Genomic DNA, 21,583 nt, shown 5'->3' on the forward strand with positions numbered 1-21,583 from the left:
CCCCCAGGGGGGATGACCACACCACAATCTCTTCACCTCCATTCTTCTCTCGGGATCTTGGGCACGCATACATATTTTTTAAGTGACTGGGCTGGGACTTAAACCGCAGTCAGCTACTTGGAGTCCAGCGACACAAGTATTACACCATCTGCTGGTCCCAGATGGGGGTATATTTTCTAATATTGGACTTAAGAGCAATATGTGTGTATATATATATGTATATATGTACTAAAATTTTTATCGCTTTGAGTTATCTTGCTTTAATATAAGTCTATTATTTGCATGCTTTTATCTTGATCCTCTTTTTATTTCTTATTGTTTCTGCTCTGTAAAAATTCTTAATGTTTTATTAGGTATAGAAATATTAATAACGCCTGTAATGTCTTCATTATGATTATAACCTTTAATGTTACAAAATGTTTTCTTTATATCTCATTTAATGCATTTTCTACCTGTGAATATTTCTTAATAACATGCTCATACTAGCCCATGTTTTAATGTTTCTTTCTTTCTCCCTTTCTTGTTTTTGATATTTTGGAATTCTGGTAGTTTTTTTTTTCTGAAAGTCTTTATGGGAACAGTATCACATGAGTTCTTGCATACTTATAACAGTTATCTTTGACCTTCTTATTTAAAATTAATTTTGTATGTATCCTTTACCAACGCCACATAAGCTTCCTAAAGCTGGGTAGAGTGATTCGTCCTCATTTATTCTTCTGTTTTAAAATATTTTAACTATTCTAACTCATTCACTTTTCTATATAGACTTTAGAATAATTTTCTTTAGATCGATGCAAAGTCTTGCTTTCATTTTCATTCTTTGCTTTATTTCTTTTCTTAGGGAGAAAGCATTCACTCTTTGACCATTGAGTATGATCTTTATTATGAATTTTTGTAGATGTTTTATCAAGTTGAGATGTTTTTCTCTATTCTTACATTTTTTTTAGAGAGAGATTTTTGCTGTACAGCATGTCTGCTCACTACAGAGACAGAGAGCAAGAAATCACCCTCACAGTGGATGGCCACACCACAATCCCTTCTCCTCCATTCTCCTCTAGAGATCTTGACCATGCAGACACAGGTGCCTGGCGTGAGTTTTTCTTTCTTTCTTTCTTTTCTTTTTTTAAAGAAATATAATATTGTTTATTTAACTTCAAAAACATTTCATCATTCTACACATACAAAAATAACAACGTTGCAAATTGCGTTTTAAGTACAGAGGTTCTTGAGCTTTATTGATGCAGTGTCTCTTGGCTTTGCTGACAATGAAGAATTCTACGGTTTATTTAAAACAAAGTTTTTAAATTACCGCAGTTAACTAAGAAAAACATCCACACCCTTCTCATGCCAGCCCACCGCCCTTTTCCACAGCTAGGAATGGCAACAGAACACTAGGTCACTATGTGCAAAACAAGTGCTTACACGGAAGCCATGGCAGAGTGAACAGGTCCAGCTTCCCAGGGCACACCCGGAGCCACCGCCCCTCCGACAGCCGCCCTTTCTGCAGCCTCTCCCAAGCAAGGAGCATGGAGAGTGTGCCCTGGTCGTTCTGTTCTCTTTACAGACCAGAAATACGTACAGTCGATAACTCAGGATTTCTAGGTAGTAACCATATAGTTAACACCACCTTACAAATTAAAAAAATAAATACATAAATAAAAAGTCAAGAACACCTTTAAATAACTTGTCACCAACAGCAAAGTGCACAGAGTGAAGAGAACACGAGAGTGCCTTTTCTTTTTTTTTTTGGAGAGATTTTCACTGTAGGGCGTGATTGTGCGCTCCCCTACACTGAAGTATTTACACGGAGACAGATCAACAGGTTTAGCTTAGTTTAGTTTAGTTTTGTTTTTTTATTCACCCTGGTCCTTTTCTTCCTCCTCGTCTTCTTCATCTTCCTCTTCCACCTTTTTCCGGGCAACTTTGGCAGGACCTTTTGCGCCATGTAACTTGCCTTTAGGTTTATAGTCTACGACATCCTTCTCATACTTCTTGAGCTTTGCGGCCTTGGTGGTGTGAGGCTGCTTCTCGCTGTCACTTAAGTGGTCCCACTTCTCACCCAGTTTCTTTGTCAAGTCTCCAATAGAAGTGCCAGGGTTGGTGGATTTGATCTTGGGGCCAAATTCTGAACAGTACAGGAAGAATTCAGATGGTGGCCTTTTGGAGGCTTTAGGGTCTTTATTTTAAATCAGAAATGGGTACTGAATTTTTTTTTTTTTTTTTAGAGGTTTTTGCTCTAGGGCACATGCACTCGCCAGGAAGACAGAGAGAGAGAGACAGAAAGTGAGAAATCACCCCCAGGGGGGATGGCCATGCTCAATTTCTTCTCCATTCTCCTCTCGGGATCTTGGGCACACACACACATGCGCCTGGCATGAGTTTAAGCCATCGGGTTTGAGACTGGAACCGCGGTAGACTACATGGGATTCCAGCAATATAGCCATTATTCCACCTGCTAGTCCCAAATAGGTATTGAATTTTATCAATTTATATGCTATATGTTTATTTTTTCTTTTTTAATCTGTTGAAATGACTTATATTTATTGATTTGAAATATCGGACCAGCCTTTTATCTATGAAATAAACTGCCTTTGGTCATAATGTACAATTTATTTTTGTATACTGCTGAATTATATTTGATAATACTTTTGTTAAGAACTTTTGCATCTATATTCATGAGGAATATTAGAATACAGTTCTCTTTTTTTGTACTGTCTTTATTCGATTTTAGTATCAGGATTATACTGACTTTATAACATGACATGGGTTTAAAGTATTTCCTTTCTTTAATTTTCTAGAAGAGATTGTATACAGTAATTTTTTAAGAGAATTATTTATTTAATTTTATGTATTCATTCATTTATTTGAATTTGACCAGAGAAAGACACAGAGAGATAGAGAGAGAGAAAGGGAAAGTGAGAAAGCAAGCCACCAGGTCTGGGACTTGAACTGTGGTAGGCCTTGTGGGAGTGTTCAATGTCTTAACCACTATGCCACCTGCTGGTCTCGTGTACAGTAATTTTTAATTCTTTAAATTTTGGTACCATTCACTAGTACAAGTTCTTTTTTTTTTTTTTTTTTTTTTTTTTTGCTATAAGGCATGTACGCTTGCCAGAGAGACAGAGAGACAGAAAGCCAGAAATCACCCCCCGGGGGGGATGGTCACATCACAATTCCTTCTCCTCCATTCTCCTCTCAGGATCTTGGGCACGCACACACACGTGCCCAGTGTGAGTTTAAGCCACCAGGTCTAGGGCTGGAACCACAGTTGACTACATGGCAGTCCAGTGACATAGCCATTACACTAACTGCTGGTCCCAATTCATTATTAAAATTTCTGAACCTAGAGTCTCTCTCTCTTTAAAAACAAAAACAAAATCAGAGTTTTAAAATAATAAATTCAATGTCCATAAAAGTTAGAAGGCTATTTAAAATATTTATTTCAGATTGGATGAGTTGGGGTAGTTTGTGCTTTTCTAGAAATTATTCTATTTCCTCTAAATTGTCAAAGTTGTAAACTACACTTTTGATGTCTGCAAGATCTGTAGTTAAATCCTATGTTTCCTTTCTGATGTGTCTTGTTTCTTTTTTTGTATGTGTCAGTTTTGCTAGAGATTTATTGACTTTATTGATCTTCTCAAAGAACCAATCTTTTGTTTTATTGATTTTCTCTGTTACTGCTTTTGACATCTTTAATTTCTGCTACTATATTTATAATTTTCTTCTTTCTGTTTGGTTTGAGTTTATTTTCTTGAGCTAGATGCAATTATTTATTGATATGAGACATTTTTCCTTGTCTAATATAAAAATTTTGTGCTATAAATTAAAAAAAACCCTACATGCATTTCTTTAGTTGTATCTGACCAATTGTTTTTTTTATGTTAGAGAGCCTATGTGTGCACTTGTGAAATAGACAGAGAGAGAGAGAGAGAGATAGAGAGAACCACCTTCAATAGGGCCTAATCACATTGAGATCCTCTCTTTTCAGTCCTTGAAGTCTTCAGGATCTTGGAGGTCCGAGTGCACCTGATATGCCTTCTAACTGATCTCAGGATCTATGGTAGTCTATATGGCTTCCAGCTTTGAAGGACACTTGTGTTTCAGCTGCACCACAGTGCCTGGGCTGCATCTCAACAATTTTAATATCTGCATTTTTATTCAGTCATGTATATATTTTAAATTTCTCTTATAATTTCCTCTTTGATCCATGGATTATTTAGACATCTGTTGTTTAGTTTCTAAGCATTTGGCAATTTTCCTGTTGTCTTTCTACTACTAATTTCTACTTTTTTTCATGGATGGTATGGTTTGAATAATAGCTTGTTCCTCAAAAGCTGATGTCTTGGGACTCAGTTGTATTGTAAAAGTGTTAAGTAAAAAGTTAGTATCTCCCTGGTATCCTTGGTTGGGGCCTTAGATGCAATAAAGTCATTAGGGTAGGGCCCCCATGATTGAGTTCATGTATGTATATAAGGAGAGAAAATGAGGCAGGCAGAGGTTACATGGTGACAGACAGGAACAAGGAGAAACTTATGGATGACTGTTTTGTTTAAGATTCTGTCTTTCTCCATTTTGTGATGACCTGGGACCTTCCAGTCACCAAAACTGTGAGTTTTATTTCTTTATCAATCACACAGTCTCAGGTACTTCTGTTAGAAACACAATGACAGACTAATATACTGTGCATAATTTCAATTATTTTAAATTTGTAGTGCTCTATTTTATGATCCAGGATAGGACATGTTTTAGTGTTTATTCTGTGGGTACTTGAAAAAATATGTGTATTTTTTGAGAGTAGATTTTTGCCATAAGGCATGTCTGCTTGCTAGACAAAGACAGAGAGAGAGAGAGAGGGAAAGTGAGAAATTACCCACCACGGGGGATGGCCACACCACAATCCTTTCTCCTCCATTCTTCTCTCAGAATTTTGGGCACATGCACACACACATGCCTGGCATGTTTTTAAGCTGCCAGTTCTGAGATTAAAACTGTAGAAGGGGCTATGTGGGATCCAGTGCCTTAACCTCCATGCCATCTACTGGCCCTGAGAATGTGTATTCTTATATAATTGATTGGAGTCTTCTGTAACTGTCAATTAGATTGATGGCATTGTTGTGCTATTTTGTAATTCTTACTGATTTTCTGTCAAGTAGTTCTATCAGGTAAAAGAGATGTTATGACCCAGCAGATGCTGTGGAGGTTAAGGCAGCTGGATCCCATATGGTCTACTGGGTCAAGTTTCAGACCCAGCGCCTTCAAAAACATACCAGGCTTGTGTGCATATATGCCCAAAATCCAGAGAAGAAAACAGAGGAGAAAGAACTGCAGTATGGTCGTCCCCTTGGGGGTAATTTCTCACTCTCTATCTCCCTGTCAGTGAATACAAACACCATATAGCAAAAAACAGAAAAATAATAAAAAGAGATGTGCTAATGTTTACAACTACAATTGTGAATTTGTCTATATTTTATTTAAGTCCTATCAATTTTTACTTCACATATTTGTAGTTCTATTACTTGGTGGATACACATTTAAGATGGCTATGTCTTCTTGGTCGATTTATCCTTTTATCATTGTATGAGGGAACGTCAAAGCATTTATGGAAAAAAAACAGATTAAAGTATGAGTTTATTTTGATGCATAAAAAATTAAAGTCTATGTATAGCTTTTTCATAATACACATTTTCAATGAACTTTTAGAAGATCTCTTGTGTAATGTCCCTCTTTGTTCTTGGTAATTTTCTATTTTCTGAAGCCTAGCTTAATATACTTTGTAGGTAGTTTGCTGTGAGATCTACTTTATCTGATATTAATATAGACATTTTTCCTATCATTTTGTTTTTAACCTACATACCTTACTATACTTGAGATGAGCTTCTTATAGACAGCATGACAAATTCTTTTATTTTCCTTATTCTGAAATTACCTCGATTTTCTCTTCATTCTTGAAGGATATTTTTGCTGGGTATAGAATTTCAGGTTGTCAGTTCTTTCCTTTTAGCACTTGAAAAATATACCACTTTTGTATGAACTCCAAAGTTTCTGTCAAAAGCCTCTCTCCTTTGAAATGTTTTTTTCTCAGATAAATGAGGTGTTTATTTCTTGCTGCTCCAGAGTTTTTCATTTCCTTTTGGTTTTCAGAAGCTTGACTATAACGTGTCTTGATATGATATTCTTTACATTTCTTTTAATTAAGATTTACTCAGATTCCTGAATATGTAGGTTATTTATTCATTTATTTTTGCTAAATTTGAGAAGCTTTCAAGCATTATTATTTGGAAAAAAATTCAGGTTTAAATAACAAATTTATTTTCTCAATTCTGGAGGTTAGAAGTATAAGATCAAGGCTCTGGCAAGGTTCAGTTTCTGATGAGGGCTTTTTTCTTGACATGCAGATGGCTGCTTTCTTGCTATGTCCTCACATATCAGGGAAGAAGGTGGGGAGAAGAGATGGACAGAGAGAGAGAGCATACTAGCTTTCTGGTGTTCTGTTTTATAAGTACACTAATCATATCAAGGGCTACCTTTATGAAATTTTTATGCCTTAATTATTTTATTATAGGCCCCATACAGTCACATTGAGGGTTAGAGCTTCAGCATACGAATTTGGGGGAACACAGTTCAGCCCATAGAGTAATAAATGGTCATGGAAGTCCAGAATTTCCTCTAGGCTTCCTCTTTCACAGCTTCAGTGGGTAGATGGTCTCCATTGACTCCCAGCATTACAATGGTGATGGGGATAGTTATTTTTGGGATTACAATAGGTTATATTGAACTCTACCATGTTAGAATATATGAGATTCTTCTGCTGCCCTTTAGGGACAATTGTCATGTTGTGAGAGGACCTGTGAGTGGGATGCATGGCAAGGAACTGTGCTTGGTTTCTAGGTGTCAAGAGCTTCCCTGCTGGCACTCAGCAAGAAAATGGAAACATCAGTCCAATAGCTTCAAGAAAATGAATTATGCCAACAATCACATGAACTTGGAAGAGGACTCTGAGATCCAGAAAGGCATACACCTTGGCGGACACCTTGATTGACACCTTATGAGGCCCTGAGGAGAGGACTCAGCTAAAATGAACCATGCCTAGACTCCTTACTCACAGAAACTGTGAGATAACAAATATATATATTTTAAATCATCATTTGTGGCAACTTGTTATAGTGCAATAGAAAACTAACACACCATTCCAGTTTCCATATCATTACTTTATATCTGTGATCTACTTTTTTCCCACCCTACACACTGTACCAATGACATAAACAAGTGGTAAATATAAACATTTTTGGACATGCTTAATGACTTGTCTGCAGCAAAAGCTGACAAAACTTGATACATTTCTTGCCATATGAAGTAAGTGGGCTTATTGGAGAATATTCTCTTCTGCCAAAAGTTGAAGGAAACAAGAAAGGGTAATAAAATTTAATATCTGTGAAGATGGTAACAGATGGACTGTAGGCTTTAAAAAAATAAATACTGGAATCTCTAAGGTGAATGAAATTTTTATGACTAAATGCAGAAGACAGGTTTTATAAGTGTATGGCAAATTGTTTTTAGTTTAAAAAATAAGAAAACTTGAATTATCATGTAAAAGATGAAAAATTAAAATCTAAAAGACACAAGTCTATGATTAGCTTCAAAAATTACATCTGTGCCAAGAATTTAATAAAAAGAATAAAATAAAACAATTTTAATAAGGTGGATAGTAGTAATAAAGTGTCTCATATTAAGAAACACGAAAGTCAAGACAAAAATCACCATGGAACAAATAACAATGACGCTGGCGTGGGTACTAAAATATCACCAAAGAAACAAGTTTTCAGTCCAGAAGCACAAACATGTCAGTCATTTCTTGCCCATTTCAAAATTCCAAAAGAAGTTGGGTCCAAGATACAGCATGAGTTTTATGCTAGCCAAACCATATTATTTTCTCCTCAATTAAATCTTCTCGGTGAGCTACAAATGTTTCTTTTGTTACTAACCACTCCAGGTGGGCCTTGTTAGCTCTCAGTTTATTGCCAGATTGTTAAACCCACTGCTCAACTCAGTGCTGTCATTTCCTCCTCTTCCCACATTTGCTACCTCCACTCTCTTAAATCACAACTGCTTAAAACTCCCACTCTTCCCTTATACTTCCACCTCCTCGTGTGCTTCCACATGGCCCTATATGGTAGAAACAAAATTATCTTATTTATCTGACATCACTTTTTTCCTACATATTCCTCCAAAAAAGCTCACCTCTTCTGAGAAGGTGATTCTCAAACTATTTGAATGACATATTTGAATAGCACAGAATCTATTGAACTAATCTCTCTTTGATCTCAAAGAGATCCCTACTTCCCTCCTTTTTTTTTTTTTTTTTTTGAGAGGTTTTTGCTATAGGGCACGTGCGCTCGCCAGACAGACAGAGAGAGACAGAGAGACAGAAAGCGAGAAATCACCCCCCAGGGAGGATGGCCACGCTGCAATCCCTTCTCCTCCATTCTCCTCTCAGGATCTTGGGCACGCACACACATGCGCCTCCTGTGAGTTTTAAACCACAGGGTCCGGGACTTGAACCACGGTCGACTATGTGGGAGTCCAGCGACATAGTCATTACGCTAACTGCTGGTCCCACCTACTTCCCTCCTTAAGCACCATCTCATTCTTTCCATATTTCACTAGGTCTTGACTACTAATATGATTTATAAGCTTGAGAGGGAGAGACTAAGCCCATGAGAATGTATTCTAGGTAGTGTCTTTCCCATTGTTAGAGAAGAGCAAATAAAAATCTTAGCTGACTGGTTAAAAACGTTATTGAGATCTTAGCCCCTAGTTTTAAAAATTATACTATTTAATTAAATTGAGTCAGTACTAATTTAATAAATGCTTGCTTGTTGATTATGTGCTAGGCATTACTTTGTGTTACACATGCATGGAGGGGAAAACAGCCTTTCTAGTGTGGGAGACCATCAGGATTAAAATTATAGGAGAAATGCAGATTGTGACAAGTGTATCGAAGGAAATGTAATGAGTTCAGTGTAGGGGAACAAAGTGAGAAGGGAGCAAGGTGGTCAGGGAATGAAATGGTTAAATGTATATGTCAGCTTGATTAGCTAAGGGATTCTCAGTGAGCTGGTAAAACATTATTTCCGGGTGCATCTGTGAGGGTATTTATGGAAGAGGTTAGCATTTGAATTGGTATGCTGAGTAAAGAATATCTGCCCTCACCCAAGCAAGTGGGCATCATCTAATCCATTGAGGAACCAATAGAACAAAAAGGTAGAGAAAGGATGAATTTACTCTTCCTTCTTGATTTGGGAAATCTATCTCCTCTTAACCTTGGACATTGGCACTCTAGGTTCTCTGGCCCTGGGACTTGGTCTGGAACTTAGAAATATCAGTTGTCTTGGTTCTCAGGTCTTTGGATTTGGACTGAAACACTATCACCGGCTTTCCTAGGCCTCCAGTTTGCAGATGGCAGCGTGTAGGACTCATCATCTCCATAATAACCTGAGTTAATCCCACATAATAAAATTCTTTATATATCTACAGACAAGAGGTCTTCAAAAAGCACATGGAGGGACCAGCAGTTAGCGTAATGGCTCTGTCACTGGACTCCCACGTAGTCGACCATGGTTCAAGTCCTGGACCCGGTGGCTTAAACTCATGCCGCGCGTGTGTATGCAAGCCCAAGATCCCGAAAGGAGAATGGAGGAGAAGGGATTGCGGCATGGCCATTCCCCCTGGGGGGTGATTTCTTGCTTTCTGTCTCTCTGTCTCTCTCTGTCTTTTCTGGCAAGCGCACGTGCCCTATAGCAAAAACTTCTCAAAAAAAAAAAAAAAAGCACACGGAAATGTGTATTAGGAAACAAACATGTATGCATTTCAAAATTTTTATACCAAAATAAACTCGTACTTTAATTCCACTTAACATGAATTTTTTTAAATCCCCTTAGATATATCCAATTGATTCTGTTTCTTTGGAGAACATTGACTAATATGGGGACATTCTCACTAAAATCGTTTTCAGTGCTTTTCCCCAGCCTATTCCACCCTTGGTATGTCATTTTTAGTCTCTGTTCCTTGTCTCTCTGTTCTTCACGACTTTCATTCCCATTCTACTTTTGTGCTCCTAACCTATACCAGTATTCTCTGTTTTTTTTTTTTTTTTTTTTTTTTTTTTTTTTTTTGCTCCTCAGAAGATAGTATCTACTTGCTGCTTATACCTCAGAAAAGGAAATGAGTTTGCACTGTGTGATGCTGGATAGAATAGACTCTGGAGTCAAATCTAGAATTTCAACTCCAATACTTGACAACTGTTGCAACTTGTGCAAATCTCTTCTCAGTTATATAGTAGGAATTATGATTCCTAGATTTTAGGGTAGTTGAGAGAATTAATTAGGATACAACGTAGAGCTGGCCTAGTAGTTAAGGAAGCCAGATTCTACATTACTGACTATGGTTTGAATACCAGCTCTGGTAGCTTGAAAAATATACCTGGGGCATATGCACGCCTGCCCCAAACCCTGACAGGATAGAACAATAGAGGACAAAAGTTTGCTGTGTGACCACATGCCATTGGGGGGGAGGGTACTCTCTTTCTTTCTCTGTTTCTCTGTCTTCTAGTGAATGTGTGCACTCTTTGGCAATTAAAAAAAAGAAAGAAAATACAATTTGGCAAATCATATAGAAATATTTAAAGAAAACCAATAATGCTAGCTGTTCATGTTATTTCATCTTTCCTACATTTACGGTAAGCTGCTTTTTGAGGTATACGTTTGTAAAAGAGGTGCGCTTTGGCTCCCATGATCCAATTGTCTCATAAACATAGTTAACTAAGTTAGAAAACCTTACTAGTTTTAATAACATATACTTTTATTCAAATATATTTATTTATTTTTAGACAGAGTCTCATCCTGTCACTATCCACCCACCTCTCCCTCGTGGCTGTGACTACAGGAACATGCCACCATGCCCAGCCAGCCTCTAGTTTGGAATAGGAATTAAACCTGGCTTTCCTTGTGGTTCCAGTCTGGGGAGCACAGCATGTGAGCAGTGTGGACCACTGTGGCTGGTTTCAAATATATTATTTTATTGCAAAGGTTTTGCACACATGTTAAAGAACAGTGCAGTATGTTGGATGACACTAGAGTGAAATTTGAAAAACTGTCAGTACCCAGGCCAATATAACACCTTTATAATAAATCTATTTGTAATCACACTTTTTCTCAGCGTAGTTTTCCTCTAGAATTCAACAACGACCAAGAGAGGGAAGGAAATTAAACTCATTTTTAATCTCTTTTGGGGTCAGACCACTTCTGTGAGAGTTCTGAGACTTGAAGCAGGGTTGGCATTCCAAGGTTCCTGGGCTGCCCTAATTAAAAGGTGATTTTATTATTCTCTCTGATTCACTGCACACATCTGCATAAGTTTGTGTTAGCTATATGTGGGCTTCTACACAGCTCCTGAACTTTGCTGTGTACGTCCCTGTGGATTACTCCACAGCACTTGTTACCTGCTTTGTTACTGAAGGGATTCCCTGAGGATTTTTAGCATCTTTCTCTTTTTTTTTTTTTTAGGAGAGGTTTTTGCTATAGGGTGTGTGAGCTCGCCAGAGAGAGACAGAGAGACAAAAAGCGAGAAATCACCCCCTGGGGGGGATGGCCATGCTGCAATCCCTTCTCCTCCATTCTCCCCTCAGGATCGTGGGCACGCACGCACACGCGCCCAGTGTGAGTTTAAGCCACCAGGTCCGGGACACGAACTGCAGTCAACTACGTGGGAGTCCAGCGACATAGCCATTACGCTAACTGCTGGTCCCAGCATCTTTCTCTTCAAACCTCAACTTTTCTCTTCAAGAAAAATTGTGGTCACAATATTAATCTCCACACGTCAGTCACAAGAATCTTAGTTTTTGTTGTTTTAATTAAAATGACATTTGTCACTGGCCCAACTGCCTCTTATGATCTTAACTCTTTGACCTTTAAAACGTAAAGCACTGGATTTGTACATGGCCAACTACATGATTTGAGTCCTGGACCCAGCAGCTTGAAAATCATGCCAGGCGTGTGGGCATGCATGCCTAAAATTCTAAGAGGAGGATGAGGAAAAAGGGATTGTGGCATAGCCATCACCCCTAGAGGGTGATTTCTCTCCCTCCTTACCCCACCCCCAGGAAGTGCATGCACCTTATGGGGAGGAAAAAAAGGCAAATGAACAAACAAAAAACCTAGAGTTCATGGGCCAGCTAGTGGCATGATGGTCAAGGCAGTTAGATCTCATATGGCCAAACACATGGCTGAAATCCTGGACCCGGCAGCTTACGTGTGTGCACGTCCAAAATCCTGAAAGGAGGGAAAGATGGAGGAGAAGTGATTGTGGTGTGACCTCACCCCTTTGGCGGGTGCTGTCTCTCTCTCTCTTTCTCTCTCTGTTTCTCTCTGGCAAGCACACATACCTTCAAGGAAAAAAATTTGAAGAAAAAAAACCTTAAAGAAAAGCTAGAGCTCATGGGCTGGCCCCACAGCATGACCGTTAAGTTCTTTTTTTTTTTTTAAGAGGTTTTTGCTATAGGGCACATGCGCTCACCAGACAGACAGAGAGAGAGAGACAGAGAGACAGAAAGCGAGAAATCACCCCCTAGGGGGGATGGCCACGCCGCAATCCCTTCTCCTCCATTCTCCTCTCAGGATCTTGGGCATGCACGCACACGTGCCCGGCGTGAGTTTTAAGCCACCGGGTCCGGGACGCGAACCACGGTCAACTACGTGGGAGTCCAGCGACATAACCATTACGCTAACAACTGGTCCCCATGACTGTTAAGTTCTGTGCATAGAAAGCCATATCCTACATGGCTGACTGGTTTAAATCCTAGTTCCAGCAGATTAAAAAACACGCTGGGTGCATGCCCCAAATCCTTGCAAGATGGAGAAATGGAGGAAAAAGGATTGTGCCATGGCCATATCCCATTGGGAAGTGCTTTCTCTCTCTGGCTGGCATATGTGCCCTCTGGCAATTAAAAAAAAAAGGTCAAACTAGAGCCCTATAATTTCACTCCGGGGGCCATTCCTTCATATTTTTGGAAGGTTTTGTCAGATGCTCCCATGTCATATCTTCCCACACAGCCACCTTTACACTAAATGCACCTCCCCAGGGTGACATAGAATAGTGCCAGATTTATAGCAAGTACCCAAGAAGGTGGGCTGAACAAAGAAGAGTTTGTTATAGGGTGTGTGCACATGTGCACACACTACAGAGAGAGACAGAAAGCGAGAAATCATCCCCCTGGGGGGGATGGTCACACTGCAACCCCTAGTCCTTTCGGGATTTTGGGCATGCATGCATGAGTGCCTGGCCTGAGTTTTAAGCCACCGGGTCTGAGACTCAAACTGTGGTAGACTACATGGGAGTCCAGTGATGTAATCATTATGCCATCTGCTGGTCCCAGAAATAATTCTTACTTATATTCATACACCTGCTGCACTCTCTTAGACCATTTCCTTAACAAAGAGTAACATCTGCTACATGAATCTAATTACATGTAAAATTTGACGAGGTCAAAAACATACACATATAAATGGTTTCATCACTGTATTTGTTGTTTAGTAGGTGGTAGTTAGAAGAGTAGCACAGAATCATTTTCCTGCCCTTTTTCTTCTTCTTTTTTTTTTTTTTTTTTGGTAAAGTATTATTTATTTTATTTATTCATTTATTTATTTTAATTTGGTGAGAGAGAGAGAGGAAGTAAGAAAGCAAGCCGTCAGGTCTGGGACTTGAACCATGGTCGGCCATGGAGGAGTGTCCAGCACCTTAACCATCACACCATCTGCTGGTCCCATCATTTTCCTCCTTTAAAGGTTGTGTTAAATATTGAAACAGTTTGCAAGTGTGGCAATAAAGCTGGTGGCCTGTTTGTGGTTCTTAGGGAACTTGAATCTATACTATTTGCCGGCGTCATTTGGTAAAGCCTATTCTATGCCTTTGACTATGCATTTATAAACACGACCGCATACTGAAGCAATGAAACATGTATGAGGAAAACTATTAACAAAATTTAGGCACAAAACTAAAAAGCCCTAATAAATATTTTAAAAATAAAATACCATCCATCTGGGAGAAGCCTAAATTTTATTTTCATTCATTAGGGTGATCTATTCACTGACTCATAGATCTAACTTCCTTTACTAATTTGGAAAAATTAGTCACCCTATGTGGTAATGTGAACATTGTAACTAAAGATCTTTTATATTTTCAATTTGCATAATTTGTGACTACTATCTATAAATACTAGTATTTTCCTCAAAGTTGAAAATTACATAATGACAAAAGAAAACTCAAACCAGCTATTAGTGTGATATGCATAAATTTCTTTCAAAGATCTTAAACAGAGTTTTATTTGGAATGAATTCAAAAATAAGAAGCAACTTGTTGAATAAGCAATGTTTTCCTTAACAACATTTTGCATCAACATCTATTAGTTCAGTAAAACTTTCACCTACCACTTCCCTACCTGGCCCTCCCCAAAACAGACTTAATAGGGAAAAGAATGATATCGAAAAAAAATCTGCCTTTTTCTAACTTCCCGGAGGCTGCTATAGTCAGTGGTTATTCCAAGATAGAAACAGTAGTTTTTCATATACTTAGTTTTCTTCTGAACAGGTATTCCCCTTAATGTAGCCATAGTTGAGAGTGAGGTGGAATGGGGTGTGGTGGCATCTATTTAACCTCTTCATATAAAAAGTTTTAGGGCCAATTCCCTAGTGCAGGGGTTAAGGGCTGTGCAGAAGATGCCAGATCTCACATGGCCCTCCAACTGTGGAGTCCCAGCCCTAGCTGCATGCATGTGCCCAGGATCCCAACAACATAAAGAACTGAAGGAAAGAGAATTATAGCATGACCAGGCCCCACTAAGGGGTTTCTCTCTCGCTCATCCAAGCACACCCATGACCTCTGGCAAATGAGAAGAAAAAGAAAAAAAGAAGAAGAAAATAATAATGGTGGGAATATTTTTCCTAAACTTTCTACTGCAAAACTTCCAGAATATTCTTCTTGAAAAATGTGTTAAAGTTGTTCAATGTTATTATCTCTTAGAAGCACTTGTTATCCAGAATATCACTATGGAAAAGAACAGAGATGCAAGTTTCACTGAGCAACTGGGGATCCAGAGTTTGAGTGTTTGGCAGAAAAGGGAACAGATGAAAATCCTAGGCACATCATCTCATTGTGTCTGAGGACCCGGTTCGACACGTGAGAGACAGCTTGGTGTATGTTCATTTTTCTCCATCGAGCCCGGCACACTAATGCTTTTTTGACTCCTTGCGTGTGGAGTGATAGCATTCAGACTGCAGCAAGGACCTGTTTACAAATCTAATGACGCTCTGGGTTTGCAGTGAGCAGTGTTGGAATTTTCCTCTGACGGACTTTAAGGATAAGGAACGGAATTCTGAGTGAATTCTTCAATGGTAACTGCCTTCCTCTGTGAGGAGAAATAAATAGATTGCAGAGCCATGGTGTGAGGTACAGTAACTGAAAAAACAATTGCCAACAGGCAACTGCTCCAAATTCCCAGGTTTCAGATTTTAGGATGGAGAGGGATGCTGGAGGATGTGTGACTCACGAGGTGCTCTTAGTAACTCTGCTGGAACAGAAGGGAAGAGGTGCTCGGCGCTGCACACTGCTTGCATCTGGATGGCATTACAGTTTTTAGTTTTTCTCAAGGACTTATTAATAGCAGAGGACTAAAGCTATAACTGTGTTCCATGTATAGCATTTGAGGAAATGAGCATTGCCAGAGAAAGTTTATCAGGACTTTCTCTACCCCTGGGGAAACAGATGTATTGACCAGATTTTTAGAGAAGGGCAGCCTATAATGGGCTTACTATGCTGAGACATCAAAGACCAGAAGTGTCTTTTTTTTTTTTTCCCCCAAAAGTACATGTCCTTGCTGGAGAGAGAGAGAAGGAAAATGAGAAAACACCCCCTGGGAGGACGGCCACACAACGATCCCTTCTTCTCCATTCTTCCTTTGAGATTTTGGGCTTACACATACATGTGCCCAGCACGATTTTCAAGCTGCCAGATAAGGGACTTGAACTTCAGCCAGCCATATGAGAGTCCAGCACCTTAACCACCATGCCACCTGTTGGCCTACAGGAGAAAGACTCAAGGGGTTGCTGACCTGCATGGCAAAGGAAAGGCTGAAACACACAAGGAAGCGGAAGATTCTGGGCATGCACATACACATGCCCAGTGTGTTTTAAACCACCAAGTCCAGGACTCGAACCATGGTTGACTATATGGAAGTCCGGTGATGTAACCATTACACCATTTGCTGGTCCAGGTTAAGTGCTGTATATTGAGAGCCAGATCTCACATGGCCAAATGTGGTCTGAATCTTGTCCCAAAGGTTTAAAAAACATGCTGGGTGCATGTGAATACATGCTCCAAATCACAGGATGGAGAAATGGAGGAAAAAGCTAAAAAGCTATGCATAGATTTTGAAAACATGTGTACCAAAATAAACTCATACTATAATTTGATTTCTCTATGATTTAAAAAAAAAATCTCCTCAGGTAATTGTATGTATGTAAGATATAACATTTCCTGGGGTTTTTCCTTGACAGAAACCATATCTGTGAAAGTATGTAAGTGGATATAAATACAGAAAATGAATTTATTGACTCATATAATTGAAAAGTTCAGGGATCAGGTTCAGGTTGTGTGGCATCTAGCTACTCAAAGGATGTCATCAGGATTCTTTGTCTTTTATCTTGGCTTAATTTGCATCATTGACTTCATTCTCAGGCAGGTCTTTCCATATAGGTTTCTAGCAGTTACAGGTTTATATTCTTAACTTGGTGACCCCTAAGAAGGTGAACTTATTCTCTCTCTCTCTCTCTTTTTTTTTTTAGCTGAAGTCCTGGAATTGAGTCTCATTAGTTTGGGGCCCATCCCTGAACCAGTTACTGTAGCCATACTGATTGGATGTGCCTGATTGGTCTGGTTCCAGCTATATGCCCTCCCCAGGGCTTAATGGACTGAGAGTGGGTGATGGACTGATTCACCCAAAAATCAATCAGATGAGAGCAGGGGCCCAGTAGCTAAAATAGACTTACATGTCAATAGGTAAATATGTTCGGTTTATTTAAAGGCATAAGACTTTTCTTTCGTCTTAGGAAGCTATACACTACAAAATATTTCTTTAAAATTTTTCTATAGGGTATATATGTTCCCCAGAGAGAGATAGACAGAGGAAATGCGAGAAATCAACTTCCAGGAAGGATGGCTATGCTGCAATCCCTTCTCTATTCTCTCAGAATTGGGGGTACAACTGCACATGAGACTTGCATATTTTTTAAGTCACCATGTCAGGGACTTGAATTGTGCAATCTGCTAGGTGGGATCCAGCCACCTTAACCACTACACCACTGACTGGCCAGGAAGCTGTCTGCTTTTTCAAATCATGTTATCTTTAACTCAACATGTTTCTGGAACTCCTTTTTTAATTGCCTCCTGGTTTGGTTTTAAAATCATAAAATAAAATTTGTCTCATTAGTTTCATTACATAACATTTTTATGTGACATACCCAACCATATTAAGTAGACTAGGATTCTTTCCTACTGTTTGAGAATGAATATGTAAAACAATGTAAAGAAAAATTCCAAAAATGAAAGTTAAAAAGTGATCTGAATAGAGGAATTATTGGATTAAAAATAGTAGCTCTGAACAAAGCACCTATTTTGAAAGAGACAACTCATTTGCACAAACAAGGCATTTTAACGCGATCTTTGTCCTTAAAGAAAGCTTGGCTCTACCTGGTTCTGACTGTCAGTGCAAAAGGAGCCAGAACTTTCATGTGCCTGTTTCGAGACTGAGTTTCTTCCTGTGTATTTGGAAAAGGGAATGGTTAAATATCAAGGAGCAACTTGTCTACCAGCATAAGCATCAAAATACTGTGCTCCCCCATTCTCAATAATGCCAAGATTTGAGAACGGTGCTCCTGAGCAGATGGTTTGACAGACTAAAGCATTAGTTTGCTGAGCCTCCGTGCTTGCTAATTAATTCTTCAGTTTACTAGGATTTAAAATGATTGTTCAAAACAAGACATCCCTTAAAATAAATGCTAGGTGAAAGTCTCAACACGGTATTGATTATTAAGATGGTTATTTCAAACAGCTGAGGGTTGTCATTAAATAACAGAATTGCCTTACCTGCTCTGTTGGTTTAATTAAGCTGTTTTCAATGTGTAAAAAGATTATCTACAGTTTTAATATTCGTGTTCCCCTGCACCGCGTTTTCCAATTTTCTAGTTAAAACGATAAACGGAATTCTATAGTAGATCTCATTTTACAATTCGGATATATAGTATGGTTGATGTTTATTACTGGGAAAGCAGACTTTGCAGGATTGTGGCTTGAATGCCCTGGGTATCGAGAATTAAAAGTTGTAAATTCTAGTTTTGACACAACTGCTTACTATGTTACCACATATCACTAACTTGTGTGTATTCCTCCTTCCCTGGAAAATATGACAGCTGAATACTGACCTTGCTTGTGCAGAACAGTGAGAATACACTATCTACTATGAAGGATATTGAGATTGTGCAATATTTTCACTTGATGAAAGATTATGGAAGAAACCCATAGACTTTTATTGTATAGAGTTTTTAAAATGTATTAAAGGGATTTTAGGGTAGGTTTTTTCTGTATTGGAATCCTGATATTGAAACTGTGTATGCGCAAATATAAGCCATGCAACTATTTGTTTAGAACAGTCAAGGAAATCTCAAGAGCATTTTTGTAATAAGAAAGACTCTCCAAATATATACTATTCCCTCAGAATAATGAGCACATTTTGAAAGACATAATTTGGACAGGTTGCTAGGTTACTGTTATCATTTGAAAAATAGAGCATTACAATCCAGATGCCTGAGACCTAACATAATTCAGGGCATAATCAATGAAAACAAAGGCATCAGTCACACAAAATAAAATAGGTTATTTGGGGAGGAAGGGGGAGATGCTGGTCAGAGGGTGTGAAGTTTCTTCCGTACGGGAGAATAAGTTCTATGGATCTATTGTATAGCATGCTGACTGTGGTTAATAATTATGTACTGTATATTTGAAAGTCGCTAAGAAAGTAAATTTTACATGTTCACACTACAAAAAAAGATAAGTATATAAGGTGATAGGTGTGTTAATTAGCTTGATTTACCCTTTTTACACTTGTACATGTATCAAAATATTACATTATATACCATAAAATATATCATTTTTATTTGTCAATTAAGAAATAAATTGTAATAGGGAAACTAGGAGAGTGGGTATAAATGAAGTGAAGACACACTCTTCTATCTACTGCATTCATTCATTGTTACAAGCGACTCTCTTGCCATAGGGCGGCTGCCACCACACCCACAAGCGACTCTCTTTGGAAGGGATTTTAATAGAATATTTATAAAAGCAGACTCTCATATTCTCTTAATCTGGTAAACTGGGATGGAAAATGTGATAAGAATATCAAAAGTCTAATTGGAGATAGAGGGGAGGATATTATCTTTACCAAAAGAGAAAGTTGAGGGCATAGTGGTTAAAGTCTCTGGCAAGGGCACACACACTCTACCAAAAGCCTAAAAAAAAGAGAAAAAGTGAAAGTTGATATACTTTTTAAAAAGATTGTGGTCTACAAATCATAAAAATGATCAGAAACTTGTATTATCCATAAGCAACTAGCAAACTACATGCTATTATCCTATGTAAAATATTCCCATCTCTCCCACAACCCTACTGTATCAACCAAAGTGCAACCAGAGGATAGAACCACTAGAAAAATCTATGTATATTACATATATATTAGTCTATAGATAGATATAAGTAGACACACGCATACATACACATATATGCACACATTAAAGGATTTGCTACAGGAATCCGATTTTATACAATGTTATGGTTATACAGTTTTTGAAAGGCTTTTCTTTTTGCTTTTTTACTTTTTAATTTTTAGGGGAGATTTTTGTTATAGGGCCTGTGTACTTGCCAAAGAGACATAGAGACAGAAAGCAAGAAATCGCCCCCCAGGCAGATGGCCATACCACAATCCGTTCTTCTCTGTTCCTCTCTTGGGATTTTGGGCACGCATGCACATGTGCCTGGCATGAGTTTCAAGCTGCCAGGTCTGGGATTAGAACCACTGTCAACCATGTGGGAGTCTACAGCCTTAACCACACTGCCACCTGGTGGCCCTCAAAGGCTACCTTTTTAAATCTGATGTTCTTCAGGATGGGCAGTTAAGGATGAAAGGTGGACGTAAAGAGAAGGAAAGTGAAAACAGTTTGGAACCCACACGCACGAGCTTATGCTCCCGGGACACAGAGCAACCCATGTCAGGTCTTGTTGCTTCTGACCTTGATGGTGTTTGAGAGTAACCCAAGCTAGAGCACTGACACCATTACTGAAGCTGGAGTAGGAAAAGGAGGAGGGTCCAGGCGAGGTGGAACAGTTGCAGGCCTGGCTGCTGCCTCCCACCAAGGAGATGTGATGAGCTACAAAACTGCTGTTCTTCACTTCAATCCTCTAACTCTGCCATTAGACCCTCTCTTGTGGTTCACCTTAACAGGAAACACAAAGGAAAGGGAATTCTAAGAAAGAGAGCTCAGTCCAGCCAGTAGTAATACATTACAAAGTCACCACACCTACACTGAATCTGTCACAAAGTCCTGATCATTCAAGCCCTTCATCTCCAATTCCATTCACTTCTCTCACCTCCACTCTCTCTGTAGCTTATCCAGCTGTTCCACTGACCCTCTAACTCACCTTTTTTGCTTCTCCTTTAATTGATAAGAGCTAATTGATCATTAAAAATGAAATCTGATTCCTTGTTTAAAGTACTTCACTGACTCTTAGAATAAAGTATCAAGTCATGACTGAATAGCCTGCCTCTTCCACTTCATGGCCAGCGACCTTCCTGTGGACGCTCTCAGCTCCACAGAACTTCCTTCTACGAACTTACCTTTATAGAAAGCTTTACTTTCACCTAATGGTTTTACATACGGTGATTCCATTTCTGCGAACATCTTCCTTTGTCTTTTCCTTTTTCCTCTTTTTATAAAAAACTCTTTCCTACTAAGTCCTGCTAATCATTTAGGTCTCATGTTAATATCACTGAGTCCCAAAGGCCTTCCTCAACTGTGCTGCTACTTCCATGGTGGCCTGTTTTACCCTTGACCACATCCATCACACGGTGTCATGGAAGGCTGATCGTCCCTGTCAAGCCATAAGCTCTGGGAGGGCAAGAACTGTGCCCATCTTGATACATCTGTAGCTTTTTAAAAAGAATTATTTATTTAACGTTATTAATTATTAATATTATTATTTTATTTTGACCAGAGAGAGAGGAAAAAGGAGCAAGCAAGCCACCAGGTCCAAGACTCAAACCATGGTTGGCCATATAGGAGTCCAGCTCCTTTTATTTTTTTAAATTATTTATTCATTAATTTATTTTAATTTGACCAGAGAGAGAGGGGTGGGGAAAAGTGAGAAAGCAAACCACCAGATCCAGGGTTAAAACTGCAGTTAACCACGTGGGAGTGTCAAGTGCCGT

General features: G+C 38.8%; 1 pseudogene; it reads right to left on the minus strand.

Moving 5' to 3' along the window:
• Positions 1–1,829: 1,829 nt before the first annotated feature.
• LOC102482016 (high mobility group protein B3 pseudogene) lies at positions 1,830–21,044 on the minus strand (annotated as a pseudogene).
• Between the last annotated feature and the right edge of the window lie 539 nt (positions 21,045–21,583).

Source organism: Tupaia chinensis, unplaced genomic scaffold (assembly GCF_000334495.1).
Source record: "Tupaia chinensis unplaced genomic scaffold, TupChi_1.0 Scaffold000532_1, whole genome shotgun sequence".
NCBI classification, from domain to species: domain Eukaryota; kingdom Metazoa; phylum Chordata; class Mammalia; order Scandentia; family Tupaiidae; genus Tupaia; species Tupaia belangeri.